This window comes from Amia ocellicauda, chromosome 2 (assembly GCF_036373705.1).
Source record: "Amia ocellicauda isolate fAmiCal2 chromosome 2, fAmiCal2.hap1, whole genome shotgun sequence".
NCBI classification, from domain to species: Eukaryota; Metazoa; Chordata; class Actinopteri; order Amiiformes; family Amiidae; genus Amia; species Amia ocellicauda.
In genome coordinates, this window is record NC_089851.1 from 59599919 (window position 1) to 59618428 (window position 18510).

At 45.6% G+C, this 18510-nt stretch overlaps 5 non-coding genes across 5 annotated transcripts; all 5 read right to left on the reverse strand.

The window, feature by feature from the left end:
• Window positions 1-5481: 5481 nt before the first annotated feature.
• On the reverse strand, window positions 5482-5555 carry trnat-cgu (transfer RNA threonine (anticodon CGU)). The gene has a single exon. It is a non-coding gene; the product is annotated as a tRNA-Thr (tRNA).
• A 2683-nt stretch (window positions 5556-8238) lies between these two features.
• On the reverse strand, window positions 8239-8312 carry trnat-cgu (transfer RNA threonine (anticodon CGU)). The gene has a single exon. It is a non-coding gene; the product is annotated as a tRNA-Thr (tRNA).
• Window positions 8313-9509: 1197 nt separating this feature from the next.
• trnat-cgu (transfer RNA threonine (anticodon CGU)) lies at window positions 9510-9583 on the reverse strand. The gene has a single exon. It is a non-coding gene; the product is annotated as a tRNA-Thr (tRNA).
• Window positions 9584-14273: 4690 nt separating this feature from the next.
• Window positions 14274-14347, reverse strand: trnat-ugu (transfer RNA threonine (anticodon UGU)). The gene has a single exon. It is a non-coding gene; the product is annotated as a tRNA-Thr (tRNA).
• A 455-nt stretch (window positions 14348-14802) lies between these two features.
• trnat-agu (transfer RNA threonine (anticodon AGU)) lies at window positions 14803-14876 on the reverse strand. Its single transcript has one exon. It is a non-coding gene; the product is annotated as a tRNA-Thr (tRNA).
• Between the last annotated feature and the right edge of the window lie 3634 nt (window positions 14877-18510).

An 18510-nucleotide genomic window follows, 5' to 3' on the forward strand; every position in this document is an offset into this window, starting at 1 on the left:
CATAACAGCAGATCACAGACCACTGTCAATCAGATGCTTGCCTTGCCGTCCATCCATCCATCCATCTATCTATCTATCTATCTATGACTCTCAATATCTAACTCTCTTGCTTGCTATCGCTCCCCCAATGGTCAGTAGCATAGTAGCATAACAGCAGATCACTGACCACTGTCAATCAGATGCTTGCCTTGCCGTCCATCCATCCATCCATCTATCTATGACTCTCGATATCTAACTCTCTTGCTTGCTATCGCTCCCCCAATGGTCAGTAGCATAGTTGCATAACAGCAGATCACAGACCACTGTCAATCAGATCTTGCCTTGCCGTCCATCCATCCATCCATCTATCTTTCTATGTATCTATGTCTCTCGATATCTAACTCTCTTGCTTGCTATCGCTCCCCCAATGGTCAGTAGCATAGTAGCATAACAGCAGATCACGGACCACTGTCAATCAGATGCTTGCCTTGCCGTCCATCTATCTATCTATGTTTCTCGATATCTAACTCTCTTGCTTGCTATCGCTCCCCCAATGGTCAGTAGCATAGTAGCATAACAGCAGATCACGGACCACTGTCAATCATATGCTTGCCTTGCCGTCCATCCATCCATCCATCTATCTATCTATCTATCTATCTATGACTCTTGATATCTAACTTTTTTGCATGCTATTGCTTCCCCAATGGTCAGTAGTATAGTAGCATAACAGCAGATCACGGACCACTGTCAATCAGATGCTTGCCTTGCCGTCCATCCATCCATCCATCTATCTATCTATCTATCTATGACTCTCAATATCTAACTCTCTTGCTTGCTATCGCTCCCCCAATGGTCAGTAGCATAGTAGCATAACAGCAGATCACTGACCACTGTCAATCAGATGCTTGCCTTGCCGTCCATCCATCCATCCATCTATCTATGACTCTCGATATCTAACTCTCTTGCTTGCTATCGCTCCCCCAATGGTCAGTAGCATAGTTGCATAACAGCAGATCACAGACCACTGTCAATCAGATCTTGCCTTGCCGTCCATCCATCCATCCATCTATCTTTCTATGTATCTATGTCTCTCGATATCTAACTCTCTTGCTTGCTATCGCTCCCCCAATGGTCAGTAGCATAGTAGCATAACAGCAGATCACGGACCACTGTCAATCAGATGCTTGCCTTGCCGTCCATCTATCTATCTATGTTTCTCGATATCTAACTCTCTTGCTTGCTATCGCTCCCCCAATGGTCAGTAGCATAGTAGCATAACAGCAGATCACGGACCACTGTCAATCATATGCTTGCCTTGCCGTCCATCCATCCATCCATCTATCTATCTATCTATCTATCTATCTATGACTCTTGATATCTAACTTTTTTGCATGCTATTGCTTCCCCAATGGTCAGTAGTATAGTAGCATAACAGCAGATCACGGACCACTGTCAATCAGATGCTTGCCTTTCCGTCCATCCATCCATCTATCTATCTATCTATCTATGACTCTCGATATCTAACTCTCTTGCTTGCTATCGCTCCCCCAATGGTCAGTAGCATGGTAGCATAACAGCAGATCACGGACCACTGTCAATCAGATGCTTGCCTTGCCGTCCATCCATCCATCCATCTATCTATCTATCTATCTATGACTCTCGATATCTAACTCTCTTGCTTGCTATCGCTCCCCCAATGGTCAGTAGCATAGTAGCATAACAGCAGATCACGGACCACTGTCAATCAGATGCTTCCCTTGCCGTCCATCCATCCATCCATCCATCTATCTATCTATCTATCTATGACTCTTGATATCTAACTCTCTTGCTTGCTATCGCTACCCCAATGGTCAGTAGCATAGTAGCATAACAGCAGATCACGGACCACTGTCAATCAGATGCTTGCCTTGCCGTCCATCCATCCATCTATCTATCTATCTATCTATGACTCTCGATATCTAACTCTCTTGCTTGCTATCGCTCCCCCTATGGTCAGTAGCATAGTAGCATAACAGCTGATCACGGACCACTGTCAATCAGATGCTTGCCTTGCCGTCCATCCATCCATCCATCTATCTATCTATCTATCTATGACTCTCGATATCGAACTCTCTTGCTTGCTATCGCTCCCCCAATGGTCAGTAGCATAGAAGCATAACAGCAGATCACGGACCACTGTCAATCAGATGCTTGCCTTGCCGTCCATCCATCCATCCATCTATCTATCTATCTATCTATCTATGACTCTCGATATCTAACTCTCTTGCTTGCTATCGCTCCCCCAATGGTCAGTAGCATAGTAGCATAACAGCAGATCACGGACCACTGTCAATCAGATGCTTGCCTTGCCGTCCATCCATCCATCCATCTATCTATCTATCTATCTATGACTCTCAATATCTAACTCTCTTGCTTGCTATCGCTACCACAATGGTCAGTAGAATAGTAGCATATCAGCAGATCATGGACCACTGTCAATCAGATGCTTGCCTTTCCGTCCATCCATCCATCTATCTATCTATCTATCTTTGACTCTCGATATCTAACTTTCTTGCTTTGCTATCGCTCCCCCAATGGTCAGTAGCATAGTAGCATAACAGCAGATCACGGACCACTGTCAATCAGATGCTTGCCTTGCCGTCCATCCATCCATCTATCTATCTATCTATCTAGCTATCTATCTAGCTATTTAGCTAGCTATCAATCTATGACTCTCAATATCTAACTCTCTTGCTTGCTATCGCTCCCCCAATGGTCACGTATGTTGCATTCAACGACAAAGAAAATCGTGTGCTGGAAATGATTTCTGGCAACTGTGAAGGAACTGCACGACTGCAGCAAGCACAACACCTCCGTCTGTGTCTGTGGCGCAATCGGTCAGCGTGTTCGGCTGTTAACCGAAAGGATGGTGGTTTGAATCCACCCAGGGACGGCCCACTTTTCCCCCCGCCCCTTGTTATTTTTTCTACTTCTGGCGGTCACCTTGCCAGACTGCGGCTACAGTAACCTTAAGCTGCTTGCTGCGGACGGCCATCTTGGAAAAATGTATTGAGCGTTTAGAAACTTCCTTTCCATTGCCTAGGCCAACATAAACCAAGGCACTGCTAGGAGTCGAATCCAGGGTTTCCTGTTTACGAGACAGGCGCTTTGACCAACTAAGCCACGGTGCCAGGACTCTCCCATTCCCCAGTGCCTACACTCAGGCGTAAGAAACAAAACAAAACAAAACAAAATCTGGATGCAGGCTGCAACAAAGGAAGCACACAGAGGTGAAAACGTAAGGTTGACGGGAGCAACAAGCTCCCTGTTGCGACTGTCCAGGGGCGGCAATGGGAATTGGACGTTAGGTAAGTAGCATAGTAGCATAACAGCAGATCACGGACCACTGTCAATCAGATGCTTGCCTTTCCGTCCATCCATCCATCTATCTATCTATCTATCTTTGACTCTCGATATCTAACTCTCTTGCTTGCTATCGCTCCCCCAATGGTCAGTAGCATAGTAGCATAACAGCAGATCACGGACCACTGTCAATCAGATGCTTGCCTTGCCGTCCATCCATCCATCTATCTATCTATCTATCTATGACTCTCGATATCTAACTCTCTTGCTTGCTATCGCTCCCCCAATGGTCAGTAGCATAGTAGCATAACAGCAGATCACGGACCACTGTCAATCAGATGCTTGCCTTGCCGTCCATCCATCCATCTATCTATCTATCTATCTATGACTCTCAATATCTAACTCTCTTGCTTGCTATCGCTACCACAATGGTCAGTAGAATAGTAGCATATCAGCAGATCATGGACCACTGTCAATCAGATGCTTGCCTTGCCGTCCATCCATCCATCTATCTATCTAGCTATCTATCTAGCTATTTAGCTAGCTATCAATCTATGACTCTCAATATCTAACTCTCTTGCTTGCTATCGCTCCCCCAATGGTCACGTATGTTGCATTCAACGACAAAGAAAATCGTGTGCTGGAAATGATTTCTGGCAACTGTGAAGGAACTGCACGACTGCAGCAAGCACAACGTCTGTGTCTGTGGCGCAATCGGTCAGCGTGTTCGGCTTTAACTGAAAGGATGGTGGTTTGAATCCACCCAGGGATGGCCCACGTTTCCCCCCGCCCCTTGTTATTGTTTCTACTTCTGGCGGTCACCTTGCCAGACTGCGGCTACAGTAACCTTAAGCTGCTTGCTGCGGACGGCCATCTTGGAAAAATGTATTGAGCGTTTAGAAACTTTCTTTCCATTGCCTAGGCCAACATAAATCAAGGCACTTCTAGTGGTCGAACCCAGGGTTTCCTGTTTACGAGACAGGCGCTTTGACCAACTAAGCCACGGTGCCAGGACTCTCCCATTCCCCAGTGCCTACACTCAGGCTTAAGAAACAAAACAAAACAAAACAAAACAAAACAAAACAAAACAAAACAAAACAAAACAAAATCTGGATGCAGGCTGCAACAAAGGAAGCACACAGAGGTGAAAACGTAAGGTTGACGGGAGCAACAAGCTCCCTGTTGCGACTGTCCAGGGGCGGCAATGGGAATTGGACGTTAGGTAAGTAGCATAGTAGCATAACAGCAGATCACGGACCACTGTCAATCAGATGCTTGCCTTTCCGTCCATCCATCCATCTATCTATCTATCTATCTTTGACTCTCGATATCTAACTCTCTTGCTTGCTATCGCTCCCCCAATGGTCAGTAGCATAGTAGCATAACAGCAGATCACGGACCACTGTCAATCAGATGCTTGCCTTGCCGTCCATCCATCCATCTATCTATCTATCTATCTATGACTCTCGATATCTAACTCTCTTGCTTGCTATCGCTCCCCCAATGGTCAGTAGCATAGTAGCATAACAGCAGATCACGGACCACTGTCAATCAGATGCTTGCCTTGCCGTCCATCCATCCATCTATCTATCTATCTATCTATGACTCTCAATATCTAACTCTCTTGCTTGCTATCGCTCCCCCAATGGTCAGTAGCATAGTAGCATAACAGCAGATCACGGACCACTGTCAATCAGATGCTTGCCTTGCCGTCCATCCATCCATCTATCTATCTATCTATCTATCTAGCTATTTAGCTAGCTATCAATCTATGACTCTCAATATCTAACTCTCTTGCTTGCTATCGCTCCCCCAATGGTCACGTATGTTGCATTCAACGACAAAGAAAATCGTGTGCTGGAAATGATTTCTGGCAACTGTGAAGGAACTGCACGACTGCAGCAAGCACAACACCTCCGTCTATGTCTGTGGCGCAATCGGTCAGCGTGTTCGGCTGTTAACCGAAAGGATGGTGGTTTGAATCCACCCAGGGACGGCGCACTTTTCCCCCCACCCCTTGTTATTGTTTCTACTTCTGGCGGTCACCTTGCCAGACTGCGGCTACAGTAACCTTAAGCTGCTTGCTGCGGACGGCCATCTTGGAAAAATGTATTGAGCGTTTAGAAACTTCCTTTCCATTGCCTAGGCCAACATAAACCAAGGCACTGCTAGGAGTCGAACCCAGGGTTTCCTGTTTACGAGACAAGCGCTTTGACCAACTAAGCCACGGTGCCAGGACTCTTCCATTCCCCAGTGCCTACACTCAGGCGTAAGAAACAAAACAAAACAAAACAAAACAAAACAAAACAAAACAAAACAAAACAAAACAAAACAAAACAAAACAAAACAAAACAAAACAAAACAAAACAAAACAAAATCTGGATGCAGGCTGCAACAAAGGAAGCACACAGAGGTGAAAACGTAAGGTTGACGGGAGCAACAAGCTCCCTGTTGCGACTGTCCAGGGGCGGCAATGAGAATTGGATGTTAGGTAAGTAGCATAGTAGCAAAACAACAGATCATGGACCACTGTCAATCAGATGCTTGCCTTGCCATCCATCCATCCATCTATCTATCTATCTATCTATGACTCTCGATATCTAACTCTCTTGCTTGCTATCGCTCCCCCAATGGTCAGTAGCATAGTAGCATAACAGCAGATCACGGACCACTGTCAATCAGATGCTTGCCTTGCCGTCCATCCATCCATCCATCTATCTATCTATCTATCTATCTATGACTCTCGATATCTAACTCTCTTGCTTGCTATCGCTCCCCCAATGGTCAGTAGCATAGTAGCATAACAGCAGATCACGGACCACTGTCAATCAGATGCTTGCCTTGCCGTCCATCCATCCATCCATCTATCTATCTATCTATCTATCTATGACTCTCAATATCTAACTCTCTTGCTTGCTATCGCTACCACAATGGTCAGTAGAATAGTAGCATATCAGCAGATCATGGACCACTGTCAATCAGATGCTTGCCTTTCCGTCCATCCATCCATCTATCTATCTATCTATCTTTGATTCTCGATATCTAACTTTCTTGCTTGCTATCGCTCCCCCAATGGTCAGTAGCATAGTAGCATAACAGCAGATCACGGACCACTGTCAATCAGATGCTTGCCTTGCCGTCCATCCATCCATCCATCTATCTATCTATCTATCTATGACTCTCAATATCTAACTCTCTTGCTTGCTATCGCTACCACAATGGTCAGTAGAATAGTAGCATATCAGCAGATCATGGACCACTGTCAATCAGATGCTTGCCTTGCCGTCCATCCATCCATCTATCTATCTATCTATCTAGCTATCTATCTAGCTATTTAGCTAGCTATCAATCTATGACTCTCAATATCTAACTCTCTTGCTTGCTATCGCTCCCCCAATGGTCACGTATGTTGCATTCAACGACAAAGAAAATCGTGTGCTGGAAATGATTTCTGGCAACTGTGAAGGAACTGCACGACTGCAGCAAGCACAACGTCTGTGTCTGTGGCGCAATCGGTCAGCGTGTTCGGCTGTTAACCGAAAGGATGGTGGTTTGAATCCACCCAGGGACGGCCCACTTTTCCCCCCGCCCCTTGTTATTTTTTCTACTTCTGGCGGTCACCTTGCCAGACTGCGGCTACAGTAACCTTAAGCTGCTTGCTGCGGACGGCCATCTTGGAAAAATGTATTGAGCGTTTAGAAACTTCCTTTCCATTGCCTAGGCCAACATAAACCAAGGCACTGCTAGGAGTCGAATCCAGGGTTTCCTGTTTACGAGACAGGCGCTTTGACCAACTAAGCCACGGTGCCAGGACTCTCCCATTCCCCAGTGCCTACACTCAGGCGTAAGAAACAAAACAAAACAAAACAAAATCTGGATGCAGGCTGCAACAAAGGAAGCACACAGAGGTGAAAACGTAAGGTTGACGGGAGCAACAAGCTCCCTGTTGCGACTGTCCAGGGGCGGCAATGGGAATTGGACGTTAGGTAAGTAGCATAGTAGCATAACAGCAGATCACGGACCACTGTCAATCAGATGCTTGCCTTTCCGTCCATCCATCCATCTATCTATCTATCTATCTTTGACTCTCGATATCTAACTCTCTTGCTTGCTATCGCTCCCCCAATGGTCAGTAGCATAGTAGCATAACAGCAGATCACGGACCACTGTCAATCAGATGCTTGCCTTGCCGTCCATCCATCCATCTATCTATCTATCTATGACTCTCGATATCTAACTCTCTTGCTTGCTATCGCTCCCCCAATGGTCAGTAGCATAGTAGCATAACAGCAGATCACGGACCACTGTCAATCAGATGCTTGCCTTGCCGTCCATCCATCCATCCATCTATCTATCTATCTATCTATGACTCTCAATATCTAACTCTATTGCTTGCTATCGCTACCACAATGGTCAGTAGAATAGTAGCATATCAGCAGATCATGGACCACTGTCAATCAGATGCTTGCCTTGCCGTCCATCCATCCATCTATCTATCTAGCTATCTATCTAGCTATTTAGCTAGCTATCAATCTATGACTCTCAATATCTAACTCTCTTGCTTGCTATCGCTCCCCCAATGGTCACGTATGTTGCATTCAACGACAAAGAAAATCGTGTGCTGGAAATGATTTCTGGCAACTGTGAAGGAACTGCACGACTGCAGCAAGCACAACGTCTGTGTCTGTGGCGCAATCGGTCAGCGTGTTCGGCTTTAACCGAAAGGATGGTGGTTTGAATCCACCCAGGGAAGGCCCACTTTTCCCCCCGCCCCTTGTTATTGTTTCTACTTCTGGCGGTCACCTTGCCAGACTGCGGCTACAGTAACCTTAAGCTGCTTGCTGCGGAAGGCCATCTTGGAAAAATGTATTGAGCGTTTAGAAACTTCCTTTCCATTGCCTAGGCCAACATAAACCAAGGCACTGCTAGGGGTCGAACCCAGGGTTTCCTGTTTACGAGACAGGCGCTTTGACCAACTAAGCCACGGTGCCAGGACTCTCCCATTCCCCAGTGCCTACACTCAGGCTTAAGAAACAAAACAAAACAAAACAAAACAAAACAAAACAAAACAAAACAAAACAAAACAAAACAAAACAAAACAAAACAAAACAAAACAAAACAAAATCTGGATGCAGGCTGCAACAAAGGAAGCACACAGAGGTGAAAACGTAAGGTTGACGGGAGCAACAAGCTCCCTGTTGCGACTGTCCAGGGGCAGCAATGGGAATTGGACGTTAGGTAAGTAGCATAGTAGCATAACAGCAGATCACGGACCACTGTCAATCAGATGCTTGCCTTACCGTCCATCCATCCATCTATCTATCTATCTATCTTTGACTCTCGATATCTAACTCTCTTGCTTGCTATCGCTCCCCCAATGGTCAGTAGCATAGTAGCATAACAGCAGATCACGGACCACTGTCAATCAGATGCTTGCCTTGCCGTCCATCCATCCATCTATCTATCTATCTATCTATGACTCTCGATATCTAACTCTCTTGCTTGCTATCGCTCCCCCAATGGTCAGTAGCATAGTAGCATAACAGCAGATCACGGACCACTGTCAATCAGATGCTTGCCTTGCCGTCCGTCCATCCATCCATCTATCTATCTATCTATCTATGACTCTTGATATCTAACTCTCTTGCTTGCTATCGCTACCCCAATGGTCAGTAGAATAGTAGCATATCAGCAGATCATGGACCACAGTCAATCAGATGCTTGCCTTGCCGTCCATCCATCCATCTATCTATCTATCTATCTAGTTATCTATCTAGCTATTTAGCTAGCTATCAATCTATGACTCTCAATATCTAACTCTCTTGCTTGCTATCGCTCCCCCAATGGTCACGTATGTTGCATTCAACGACAAAGAAAATCGTGTGCTGGAAATGAGTTCTGGCAACTGTGAAGGAACTGCACGACTGCAGCAAGCACAACACCTCCGTCTGTGTCTGTGGCGCAATCGGTCAGCGTGTTCGGCTGTTAACCGAAAGGATGGTGGTTTGAATCCACCCAGGGACGGCGCACTTTTCCCCCCACCCCTTGTTATTGTTTCTACTTCTGGCGGTCACCTTGCCAGACTGCGGCTACAGTAACCTTAAGCTGCTTGCTGCGGACGGCCATCTTGGAAAAATGTATTGAGCGTTTAGAAACTTCCTTTCCATTGCCTAGGCCAACATAAACCAAGGCACTGCTAGGAGTCGAACCCAGGGTTTCCTGTTTACGAGACAAGCGCTTTGACCAACTAAGCCACGGTGCCAGGACTCTTCCATTCCCCAGTGCCTACACTCAGGCGTAAGAAACAAAACAAAACAAAACAAAACAAAACAAAACAAAACAAAACAAAACAAAACAAAACAAAACAAAACAAAACAAAACAAAACAAAACAAAACAAAACAAAACAAAATCTGGATGCAGGCTGCAACAAAGGAAGCACACAGAGGTGAAAACGTAAGGTTGACGGGAGCAACAAGCTCCCTGTTGCGACTGTCCAGGGGCGGCAATGGGAATTGGACGTTAGGTAAGTAGCATAGTAGCAAAACAACAGATCATGGACCACTGTCAATCAGATGCTTGCCTTGCCATCCATCCATCCATCTATCTATCTATCTATCTATGACTCTCGATATCTAACTCTCTTGCTTGCTATCGCTCCCCCAATGGTCAGTAGCATAGTAGCATAACAGCAGATCACGGACCACTGTCAATCAGATGCTTGCCTTGCCGTCCATCCATCCATCCATCTATCTATCTATCTATCTATCTATCTATGACTCTCAATATCTAACTCTCTTGCTTGCTATCGCTCCCCCAATGGTCAGTAGAATAGTAGCATATCAGCAGATCATGGACCACAGTCAATCAGATGCTTCCTTGCCGTCCATCCATCCATCTATCTATCTATCTATCTAGCTATCTATCTAGCTATTTAGCTAGCTATCAATCTATGACTCTCAATATCTAACTCTCTTGCTTGCTATCGCTCCCCCAATGGTCACGTATGTTGCATTCAACGACAAAGAAAATCGTGTGCTGGAAATGATTTCTGGCAACTGTGAAGGAACTGCACGACTGCAGCAAGCACAACACCTCCGTCTGTGTCTGTGGCGCAATCGGTCAGCGTTTTCGGCTGTTAACCGAAAGGATGGTGGTTTGAATCCACCCAGGGACTGCCTACTTTTCCCCCCGCCCCTTGTTATTGTTTCTACTTCTGGCGGTCACCTTGCCAGACTGCGACTACAGTAACCTTAAGCTGCTTGCTGCGGACGGCCATCTTGGAAAAATGTATTGAGCGTTTAGAAACTTCCTTTCCATTGCCTAGGCCAACATAAACCAAGGCACTGCTAGGAGTCGAATCCAGGGTTTCCTGTTTACGAGACAGGCGCTTTGACCAACTAAGCCACGGTGCCAGGACTCTCCCATTCCCCAGTGCCTACACTCAGGCGTAAGAAACAAAACAAAACAAAACAAAAAACAAAACAAAACAAAATCTGGATGCAGGCTGCAACAAAGGAAGCACACAGAGGTGAAAACGTAAGGTTGACGGGAGCAACAAGCTCCCTGTTGCGACTGTCCAGGGGCGGCAATGGGAATTGGACGTTAGGTAAGTAGCATAGTAGCATAACAGCAGATCACGGACCACTGTCAATCAGATGCTTGCCTTGCCGTCCATCCATCCATCCATCTATCTATCTATCTATCTATCTATCTATCTATGACTCTCAATATCTAACTCTCTTGCTTGCTATCGCTCCCCCAATGGTCAGTAGCATAGTAGCATAACAGCAGATCACGGACCACTGTCAATCAGATGCTTGCCTTGCCGTCCATCCATCCATCCATCTATCTATCTATCTATCTATGACTCTCGATATCTAACTCTCTTGCTTGCTATCGCTCCCCCAATGGTCAGTAGCATAGTAGCATAACAGCAGATCACGGACCACTGTCAATCAGATGCTTGCCTTGCCGTCCATCCATCCATCCATCTATCTATCTATCTATGACTCTCGATATCTAACTCTCTTGCTTGCTATCGCTCCCCCAATGGTCACGTATGTTGCATTCAACGACAAAGAAAATCGTGTGCTGGAAATGATTTCTGGCAACTGTGAAGGAACTGCACGACTGCAGCAAGCACAACGTCTGTGTCTGTGGCGCAATCGGTCAGCGTGTTCGGCTGTTAACCGAAAGGATGGTGGTTTGAATCCACCCAGGGACTGCCTACTTTTCCCCCCGCCCCTTGTTATTGTTTCTACTTCTGGCGGTCACCTTGCCAGACTGCGACTACAGTAACCTTAAGCTGCTTGCTGCGGACGGCCATCTTGGAAAAATGTATTGAGCGTTTAGAAACTTCCTTTCCATTGCCTAGGCCAACATAAACAAAAGCTAGGAGTCGAACCCAGGGTTTCCTGTTTAAGAGACAGGCGCTTTGACCAACTAAGCCACGGTGCCAGGACTCTCCCATTCCCCAGTGCCTCCACTCAGGCGTAAGAAACAAAACAAAACAAAACAAAACAAAACAAAACAAAACAAAACAAAACAAAACAAAACAAAACAAAACAAAACAAAACAAAATCTGGATGCAGGCTGCAACAAAGGAAACACACAGAGGTGAAAACGTAAGGTTGACGGGAGCAACAAGCTCCCTGTTGCGACTGTCCAGGGGCGGCAATGGGAATTGGACGTTAGGTAAGTAGCATAGTAGCATAACAGCAGATCACGGACCACTGTCAATCAGATGCTTGCCTTGCCGTCTATCCATCCATCCATCTATCTATCTATCTATCTATCTATGACTCTCAATATCTAACTCTCTTGCTTGCTATCGCTCCCCCAATGGTCAGTAGCATAGTAGCATAACAGCAGATCACGGACCACTGTCAATCAGATGCTTGCCTTGCCGTCCATCCATCCATCCATCTATCTATCTATCTATCTATGACTCTCGATATCTAACTCTCTTGCTTGCTATCGCTCCCCCAATGGTCAGTAGCATAGTAGCATAACAGCAGATCACGGACCACTGTCAATCAGATGCTTGCCTTGCCGTCCATCCATCCATCCATCTATCTATCTATCTATCTATGACTCTCGATATCTAACTCTCTTGCTTGCTATCGCTCCCCCAATGGTCTGTAGCATAGTAGCATAACAGCAGATCACGGACCACTGTCAATCAGATGCTTGCCTTGCCGTCCATCCATCCATCTATCTATCTATCTATCTATGACTCTCGATATCTAACTCTCTTGCTTGCTATCGCTCCGCCAAAGGTCAGTAGCATTGTAGCATAACAGCAGATCACGGACCACTGTCAATCAGGTGCTTGCCTTGCCGTCCATCCATCCATCCATCTATCCATCTATCTATCTATCTATGACTCTCGATATCTAACTCTCTTGCTTGCTATCGCTCCCCCAATGGTCAGTACATAGTAGCATAACAGCAGATCACGGACCACTGTCAATCAGGTGCTTGCCTTGCCGTCCATCCATCCATCTATCTATCTATCTATCTTTGACTCTAGATATCTGACTCTCTTGCTTGCTATCGCTCCCCCAATGGTCAGTAGCATAGTAGCATAACAGCAGATCACGGACCACTGTCAATCAGATGCTTGCCTTGCCGTCCATCCATCCATCTATCAATCGATCTATCTTTGACTCTCGATATCTAACTCTCTTGCTTGCTATCGCTCCCCCAATGGTCAGTAGCATTGTAGCATAACAGCAGATCACGGACCACTGTCAATCAGATGCTTTCCTTGCCGTCCATCCATCCATCCATCTATCTATCTATCTATCTATGACTCTCGATATCTAACTCTCTTGCTTCCTATCGCTCCCCCAATGGTCAGTAGCATAGTAGCATAACAGCAGATCACGGACTACTGTCAATCAGGTGCTTGCCTTGCCGTCCATCCATCCATCTATCTATCTATCTATCTATCTATCTATGACTCTCGATATCTAACTCTCTTGCTTGCTATCGCTCCCCCAATGGTCAGTAGCATAGTAGCATAACAGCAGATCACGGACCACTGTCAATCAGGTGCTTGCCTTGACGTCCATCCATCCATCTATCTATCTATCTAGCTAGCTATCTCTCTATCTATGACTCTCGATATATTACTCTCTTGCTTGCTATCGCTCCCCCAATGGTCAGTAGCATAGTAGCATAACAGCAGATCACGGACCACTGTCAATCAGGTGCTTGCCTTGCCGTCCATCCATCCATCTATCTATCTATCTTTCTATCTATGACTCTCGATATCTAACTCTCTTGCTTGCTATCGCTCCCCCAATGGTCAGTAGCATAGTAGCATAACAGCAGATCACGGACCACTGTCAATCAGATGCTTGCCTTGCCGTCCATCCATCCATCTATCTATCTATCTATCTATGACTCTCGATATCTAACTCTCTTGCTTGCTATCGCTCCCCCAATGGTCAGTAGCATAGTAGCATAACATCAGATCACGGACCAATGTCAATCAGATGCTTGCCTTGCCGTCCATCCATCCATCCATCTATCTATCTATCTATCTATCTAGCTAGCTATCTGTCTATGACTCTCGATATCAAACTCTCTTGCTTGCTATCGCTCCCCCAATGGTTACGTATGTTGCATTCAACGACAAAGAAAATCGTGTGCTGGAAATGATTTCTGGCAACTGTGAAGGAACTGCACGACTGCAGCAACCACAACATCTCTGTGGCGCAATTGGTCAGCGCGTTTGGCTGTTAACCGAAAGGATGTTGCTTCAAATCCACCCAGGGACGTCCCAGTTTTCCCCCCGCCCCTTGTTATTGTTTCTACTTCTGGCGGTCAGCTTGCCAGACTGCGGCTACAGTAACCTTAAGCTGCTTGCTGCGGACGGCCATCTTGCAAAAATGTATTGAGCGTTTAGAAACTTCCTTTCCATTGCCTAGGCCAACATAAACCAAGGCACTGCTGGGACTCGAACCCAGGGTTTCCTGTTTACAAGACAGGCGCTTTGACCAACTAAGCCACGGTGCCAGGACTCTCCCATTCCCCAGTGCCTACACTCAGGCGTAAGGCACAAAACAAAACAAAACAAAACAAAACAAAACAAAACAAAACAAAACAAAACAAAACAAAACAAAACAAAACAAAACAAAACAAAACAAAACAAAACAAAACAAAACAAAACAAAATCTGGATGCAGGCTGCAACAAAGGAAGCACACAGAGGTGAAAACGTAAGGTTGACGGGAGCAACAAGCTCCCTGTTGCGACTGTCCAGGGGCGGCAATGGGAATTGGACGTTGGCCGTTAGGTGCGCGTAGCGCGAGTCCTTTGGGTTCTGGTTCTTCTTTACAAACCGGCGTCTGTCCAGTTGGCTTTCCGGTTCATTACGTCCTCTGATGGCTTTACGATAAGCCTATCTTGCTAAAATTGATGGTCGACAAAGCGGAAGCACAAGCTTCGCAAGGAGCACAGAAAGCCCGCCTAAGGCACCGCTGGGAATTGAACCCAGGACCTCCTGTTTACTAGAGAGGCGCTTTAACCAACTGAGCCACGGCGCCAAATCTGCCGCTGCTGCTGCTGATAGTAGCATAACAGCAGATCACGGACCACTGTCAATCAGGTGCTTGCCTTGCCGTCCATCCATCCATCCATCTATCTATCTATCTATGACTCTCGATATCTAACTCTCTTGCTTGCTATCGCTCTCCCAATGGTCAGTAGCATAGTAGCATAACAGCAGATCACGGACCACTGTCAATCAGGTGCTTGCCTTGCCGTCCATCCATCCATCCATCTATCTATCTATCTATGACTCTTGATATCTAACTCTCTTGCTTGCTATCGCTCCCCCAATGGTCAGTAGCATTGTAGCATAACAGCAGATCACGGACCACTGTCAATCAGATGCTTGCCTTGCCGTCCATCCATCCATCTATCTATCTATCTATCTATCTATCTATGACTCTCGATATCTAACTCTCTAGCTTGCTATCGCTCCCCCAATGGTCAGTAGCATAGTAGCATAACAGCAGATCACGGACCACTGTCAATCAGATGCTTGCCTTGCCGTCCATCCATCCATCTATCTATATATCTATCTGTCTATGACTCTCGATATCTAACTCTCTTGCTTGCAATCGCTTCCCCAATGTTCAGTAGCATAGTAGCAAAACAGCAGATCACGGACCACTGTCAATCAGATGCTTGCATTGCCGTCCATCCATCCATCCATCTATCTATCTATCTATCTATGACTCTCGATATCTAACTCTCTTGCTTGCTATCGCTCCCCCAATGGTCAGTAGCATAGTAGCATAACAGCAGATCACGGACCACTGTCAATCAGATGCTTGCCTTGCCGTCCATCCATCCATCTATCTATCTATCTATCTATGACTCTCGATATCTAACTCTCTTGCTTGCTATCGCTCCCCCAATGGTCAGTAGCATTGTAGCATAACATCAGATCACGGACCACTGTCCATCAGATGCTTGCCTTGCCGTCCATCTATCCATCCATCTATCTATCTATCTGTCTATGACTCTCGATATCTTACTATCTTGCTTGCTATCGCTCCCCCAATGGTCAGTAGCATAGTAGCATAACAGCAGATCACGGACCACTGTCAATCAGATGCTTGCCTTGCCGTCCATCCATCCATCTATCTATATATCTATATAGCTATCTATCTAGCTATATAGCTAGCTATCGATCTATGACTCTCAATATCTAACTCTCTTGCTTGCTATCGCTCCCCCAATGGTCAGTAGCATAGTAGCATAACATCAGATCACGGACCAAAGTCAATCAGATGCTTGCCTTGCCGTCCATCCATCCATCCATCTATCTATCTATCTATCAATCTATCTATCTATCAATCTATCTATCTATCTATCTATCTATCTATCAATGACTATCGATATCTAACTCTCTTGCTTGCTATCGCTCCCCCAATGGTCAGTAGCATAGTAGCATAACAGCAGATCACGGACCACTGTCAATCAGATGCTTGCCTTGCCGTCCATCCATCTATCTATCTATCTATCTATGACTCTTGATATCTAACTCTCTTGCTTGCTATCGCTCCCCCAATGGTCAGTAGCATAGTAGCATAACAGCAGATCACGGACCACTGTCAATCAGATGCTTGCCTTGCCGTCCATCCATCCATCTATCTATCTATCTATCTATGACTCTCGATATCTAACTCTCTTGCTTGCTATCGCTCCCCCAATGGTCAGTAGCATAGTAGCATAACAGCAGATCATGGACCACTGTCAATCAGATGCTTGCCTTGCCATCCATCCATCCATCTATCTATCTATCTATCTATGACTCTCGATATCTAACTCTCTTGCTTCCTATCGCTCCCCCAATGGTCAGTAGCATAGTAGCATAACAAAAGATCAGGGACCACTGTCAATCAGATGCTTGCCTTGTCGTCCATCCATCCATCTATCTATCTATCTATATAGCTATCTATCTAGCTATATAGCTAGCTATCGATCTATGACTCTCAATATCTAACTCTCTTGCTTGCTATCGTTCCCCCAATGGTCAGTAGCATAGTAGCATAACATCAGATCACGGACCAATGTCAATCAGATGCTTGCCTTGCCGTCCATCCATCCATCCATCTATCTATCTATCTATCTATCTATCTATCTATGACTCTCGATATCTAACTCGCTTGCTATCGCTCCCCCAAAGGTCAGTAGCATAGAAGCATAACAGCAGATCACGGACCACTGTCAATCAGATGCTTGCCGTGCTGTCCATCCATCCATCTATCTATCTATCAATCTATGACTCTTGATATCTCACTCTCTTGCTTGCTATCGCTCCCCCAATGGTCAGTAGCATAGTAGCATAACAGCAGATCACGGACCACTGTCAATCAGATGCTTGCCTTGCCGTCCATCCATCCATCTATCTATCTATCTATCAATGACTATCGATATCTAACTCTCTTGCTTGCTATCGCTCCCCCAATGGTCAGTAGCATAGTAGCATAACAGCAGATCACGGACCACTGTCAATCAGATGCTTGCCTTGCCGTCCATCCATCCATCTATCTATCTATGTATCTATGTCTCTCGATATCTAACTCTCTTGCTTGCTATCGCTCCCCCAATGGTCAGTAGCATAGTAGCATAACAGCAGATCACGGACCACTGTCAATCAGATGCTTGCCTTGCCGTCCATCCATCTATATATCTATCTATCTATCTATCTATCTATGACTCTCGATATCTAACTCTCTTGCTTGCTATCGCTCCCCCAATGGTCAGTAGCATAGTAGCATAACAGCAGATCACGGACCACTGTCAATCAGATGCTTGCCTTGCAGTCCATCCATCCATCCATCTATCTATCTATCTATCTATGACTCTCAATATCTAACTCTATTGCTTGCTATCGCTCCCCCAATGGTCAGTAGCATAGTAGCGTAACAAAAGATCAGGGACCACTGTCAATCAGATGCTTGCCTTGTCGTCCATCCATCCATCCATCTATCTATCTATCTATGACTCTCGATATCTAACTCTCTTGCTAACTATCGCTCCCCCAATGGTCAGTAGCATAGTAGCATAACAAAAGATCAGGGACCACTGTCAATCAGATGCTTGCCTTGCCGTCCATCCATCTATATATCTATCTATCTATCTATCTATGACTCTCGATATCTAACTCTCTTGCTTGCTATCGCTCCCCCAATGGTCAGTAGCATAGTAGCATAACAAAAGATCTGGGACCACTGTCAATCAGATGCTTGCCTTGTCGTCCATCCATCCATCTATCTATCTATCTATCTATGACTCTCAATATCTAACTCTCTTGCTTGCTATCGCTCCCCCAATGTTCAGTAGCATAGTAGCATAACAGCAGATCACGGACCACTGTCAATCAGATGCTTGCCTTGCCATCCATCCATCCATCTATCTATCTATCTATCTATGACTCTCGATATCTAACTCTCTTGCTTGCTATCGCTCCCCCAATGGTCAGTAGCATAGTAGCAAAACAGCAGATCATGGACCACTGTCAATCAGATGCTTGCCTTGCCATCCATCCATCCATCTATCTATCTATCTATCTATGACTCTCGATATCTAACTCTCTTGCTTGCTATCGCTCCCCCAATGGTCAGTAGCATAGTAGCATAACAAAAGATCAGGGACCACTGTCAA